We start from the raw sequence: 5,000 nt of genomic DNA, 5'->3' as shown, positions 1-5,000 counted from the left end.
GTTTTAACACAGGGGGGGTGCTTAAGAGTGGGTGAACAGGGCCCCACGGTGATCAGGTGGTGCAGGGGGGGTCCTCCCCGGAGGTGTGCTGGCCGCCCTGGGGGCTCTGTTCCCCGGGGAGGCCGAGAGAGTAGTGTTGTTCCCCGGGGCTCCCAACTTTTGCAGTGTGAGAGTGTGTTTGACTTGTATTTTGTGGGTGTCAAATGCACCGTTTGGCGCGCCGAACGTGTGATTTGGCTGGGGATGGTTTTGTTCTTCAAGTGAGGGCAAGGGGCAGCGGTGTGTGTGGTTATTTTCCCCGAAAAAAGTGTCCCCATTTCGGTGTGCGCGTTTGAAAATTTGTTTCGCTCGCAGCGTCGCGGAGATGCGCGTGCGCGTGGCAACCTTGACACCCCCGTGTTCCCCTGGACCAGACCTTTCCAACGCCGCCTGAGTTAAGGTGCTACGACGTCCCTAAGTGGAGATGCCTCTAAATGAACACCTTTTCCCAACTTTGCACGTTTCCAGCTTGAGAGGAAAAGGGGCTTAAAATTCACAGTTATTCGCCCGAACGTGGGATTTGGCTGGGGACGGTTTCTATATTCAAGTTGGGATGGGGGGCACCGAGGTGAGTGGTGTTTGTCCCCGAAAAAAGTGTCCCCATTTCGGTGTGCGCGTTTGAAAATTTGTTTCGCTCGCAGCGTCGCGGAGATGCGCGTGCGCGTGGCAACCTTGACACCCCCGTGTTCCCCTGGACCAGACCTTTCCAACGCCGCCTGAGTTAAGGTGCTACGACGTCCCTAAGTGGAGATGCCTCTAAATGAACACCTTTTCCCAACTTTGCACGTTTCCAGCTTGAGAGAAAAAGGGGCTTAAAATTCACAGTTATTCGCCCGAACGTGGGATTTCGCTGGGGACGGTTTCTAAGTTCAAGTTGGGACGGGGGGCACCGAGGTGAGTGGTGGTTGTCCCCGAAAAAGCCCTCCCCTTTTCCGTAGCCCCGTTTAAAGTTTTGTTTGGGCTCCTGTTCAGCGGGGAAGCGCGTGCGCGTGGCAACCTTGACACCCCCGTGTTCCCCTGGACCAGACCTTTCCAACGCCGCCTGAGTTAAGGTGCTACGACGTCCCTAAGTGGAGATGCCTCTAAATGAACACCTTTTCCCAACTTTGCACGTTTCCAGCTTGAGAGGAAAAGGGGCTTAAAATTCACAGTTATTCGCCCGAACGTGGGATTTGGCTGGGGACGGTTTCTATATTCAAGTTGGGATGGGGGGCACCGAGGTGAGTGGTGGTTGTCCCCGAAAAAGCCCTCCCCTTTTCCGTAGCCCCGTTTAAAGTTCTGTTTGGGCTCCTGTTCAGCGGGGAAGCGCGTGCGCGTGGCAAACTTGACACCCCCGTGTTCCCCTGGTCCAGACCTTTCTAACGCCGCCTGAGTCAAGGTGCTACGACGTCCCCAAGTGGGGATGCCTGTAGATGAGCACATTTTCCCAACTTTGAATGTAAGTTTCCAGTATCATTGAAAATGTGGCCTCAAACGAGCAGTTTTGCCCCCGAACGTGGGATTTGGCTGGGGACGGTTTCTATATTCAAGTTGGGATGGGGGGCACCGAGGTGAGTGGTGGTTGTCCCCGAAAAAGCCCTCCCCTTTTCCGTAGCCCCGTTTAAAGTTTTGTTTGGGCTCCTGTTCAGCGGGGATGCGCGTGCGCGTGGCAACCTTGACACGCCCGTGTTCCCCTGGACCAGACCTTTCTAACGCCGCCTGAGTTAAGGTGCTACGACGTCCCTAAGTGGAGATGCCTGTAAATGAACACCTTTTCCCAACTTTGCACGTTTCCAGCTTGAGAGGAAAAGGGGCTTAAAATTCACAGTTATTCGCCCGAACGTGGGATTTCGCTGGGGACGGTTTCTAAGTTCAAGTTGGGATGGGGGGCACCGAGGTGAGTGGTGGTTGTCCCCGAAAAAGCCCTCCCCTTTTCCGTAGCCCCGTTTAAAGTTTTGTTTGGGCTCCTGTTCAGCGGGGAAGCGCGTGCGCGTGGCAACCTTGACACGCCCGTGTTCCCCTGGACCAGACCTTTCTAACGCCGCCTGAGTTAAGGTGCTACGACGTCCCCAAGTGGGGATGCCTGTAAATGAACACCTTTTCCCAACTTTGAATGTAAGTTTCCAGTATCATTGAAAATGTGGCCTCAAACGTGCAGTTTTGCCCCCGAACGTGGGATTTGGCTGGGGACGGTTTCTAAATTCAAGTTGGGATGGGGGGCACCGAGGTGAGTGGTGGTTGTCCCCGAAAAAGCCCTCCCCTTTTCCGTAGCCCCGTTTAAAGTTTTGTTTGGGCTCCTGTTCAACGGGGATGCGCGTGCGCGTGGCAAACATGACACGCCCGTGTTCCCCTGGACCAGACCTTTCTAACGCCACCTGAGTTAAGGTGCTACGACGTCCCCAAGTGGGGATGCCTCTAAATGAAGCCAATTTCTCCTATTTGAATGCACTCTCCCAGCCCAGAGAGGCATGTGCCTTAAAATTCACAGTTATTCACCCGAACGTGGGATTTTGTTGAGGACGGTTTCTAAATTCAAGTTGGAACAGGGGGCACCGACGTGAGTGGTGTTTGTCCCCGAAAAAGCTCTCCCCTTTTCCGTAGCCCCGTTTAAAGTTTTGTTTGGGCTCCTGTTTAGCGGGGATGCGCGTGCGCGTGGCAACCTTGACACGCCCGTGTTCCCCTGGACCAGACCTTTCTAACGCCGCCTGAGTTAAGGTGCTACGACGTCCCTAAGTGGAGATGCCTGTAAATGAACACCTTTTCCCAACTTTGAATGTAAGTTTCCAGTATCATTGAAAATGTGGCCTCAAACGAGCAGTTTTGCCCCCGAACGTGGGATTTGGCTGGGGACGGTTTCTAAATTCAAGTTGGGATGGGGGGAACCGAGGTGAGTGGTGGTTGTCCCCGAAAAAGCCCTCCCCTTTTCCGTAGCCCCGTTTAAAGTTTTGTTTGGGCTCCTGTTCAGCGGGGATGCGCGTGCGCGTGGCAAACATGACACGCCCGTGTTCCCCTGGACCAGACCTTTCTAACGCCACCTGAGTTAAGGTGCTACGACGTCCCCAAGTGGGGATGCCTCTAAATGAAGCCAATTTCTCCTATTTGAATGCACTCTCCCAGCCCAGAGAGGCATGTGCCTTAAAATTCACAGTTATTCACCCGAACGTGGGATTTTGTTGAGGACGGTTTCTAAATTCAAGTTGGAACAGGGGGCACCGACGTGAGTGGTGTTTGTCCCCGAAAAAGCTCTCCCCTTTTCCGTAGCCCCGTTTAAAGTTTTGTTTGGGCTCCTGTTTAGCGGGGATGCGCGTGCGCGTGGCAACCTTGACACGCCCGTGTTCCCCTGGACCAGACCTTTCTAACGCCGCCTGAGTTAAGGTGCTACGACGTCCCTAAGTGGAGATGCCTGTAAATGAACACCTTTTCCCAACTTTGAATGTAAGTTTCCAGTATCATTGAAAATGTGGCCTCAAACGAGCAGTTTTGCCCCCGAACGTGGGATTTGGCTGGGGACGGTTTCTAAATTCAAGTTGGGATGGGGGGAACCGAGGTGAGTGGTGGTTGTCCCCGAAAAAGCCCTCCCCTTTTCCGTAGCCCCGTTTAAAGTTTTGTTTGGGCTCCTGTTCAGCGGGGATGCGCGTGCGCGTGGCAAACATGACACGCCCGTGTTCCCCTGGACCAGACCTTTCTAACGCCACCTGAGTTAAGGTGCTACGACGTCCCCAAGTGGGGATGCCTCTAAATGAAGCCAATTTCTCCTATTTGAATGCACTCTCCCAGCCCAGAGAGGCATGTGCCTTAAAATTCACAGTTATTCACCCGAACGTGGGATTTTGTTGAGGACGGTTTCTAAATTCAAGTTGGAACAGGGGGCACCGACGTGAGTGGTGTTTGTCCCCGAAAAAGCTCTCCCCTTTTCCGTAGCCCCGTTTAAAGTTTTGTTTGGGCTCCTGTTTAGCGGGGATGCGCGTGCGCGTGGCAACCTTGACACGCCCGTGTTCCCCTGGACCAGACCTTTCCAACGCCACCCGAGTCAAGGTGCTACGACGTCCCTAAGTGGGGATGCCTGTAGATGAGCACATTTTCCCAGCTTTGAATGTAAGTTTCCAGCATCATTGAAAATGTGGCCTCAAACGTGCAGTTTTGCGCCCGAACGTGGGATTTTGTTGAGGACGGTTTCTAAATTCAAGTTAGCATAAGGGGCACACGTGTGAGTTGTTATTTTCCCAGGATTGATGGTTTCCAATTCGGTAGCTCCGTTTAAAGTTTTGTTTTGGCCCCTGTTTAGCGGGGATGCGCGTGCGCGTGGCAAACTTGACACGCCCGTGTTCCCCTGGACCAGACCTTTCCAACGCCACCCGAGTCAAGGTGCTACGACGTCCCTAAGTGGGGATGCCTGTAGATGAGCACATTTTCCCAGCTTTGAATGTAAGTTTCCAGCATCATTGAAAATGTGGCCTCAAACGTGCAGTTTTGCGCCCGAACGTGGGATTTTGTTGAGGACGGTTTCTAAATTCAAGTTAGCATAAGGGGCACACGTGTGAGTTGTTATTTTCCCAGGATTGATGGTTTCCAATTCGGTAGCTCCGTTTAAAGTTTTGTTTTGGCCCCTGTTTAGCGGGGATGCGCGTGCGCGTGGCAAACTTGACACGCCCGTGTTCCCCTGGACCAGACCTTTCCAACGCCACCCGAGTTAAGGTGCTACGACGTCCCTAAGTGGAGATGCCTCTAAATGAAGCCAATTTCTCCTATTTGAATGCACTCTCCCAGCCCAGAGAGGCATGTGCCTTAAAATTCACAGTTATTCACCCGAACGTGGGATTTTGTTGAGGACGGTTTCTAAATTCAAGTTAGAATAAGGGGCACACGTGTGAGTTGTTATTTTCCCAGGATTGATGATTTCCAATTCGGTAGCTCCGTTTAAAGTTTTGTTTCGCTTCCCGTTTTCGTTGCGTAGCTCTGATTTGGCTGGGGATAGTTTTATA

Source organism: Osmerus mordax, unplaced genomic scaffold (genome assembly GCF_038355195.1).
Source record: "Osmerus mordax isolate fOsmMor3 unplaced genomic scaffold, fOsmMor3.pri Scaffold_60, whole genome shotgun sequence".
NCBI classification, from domain to species: Eukaryota; Metazoa; Chordata; class Actinopteri; order Osmeriformes; family Osmeridae; genus Osmerus; species Osmerus mordax.
The sequence above is the reverse complement of the archived record's forward strand: the minus strand, read 5'-3'. Positions refer to the sequence as shown.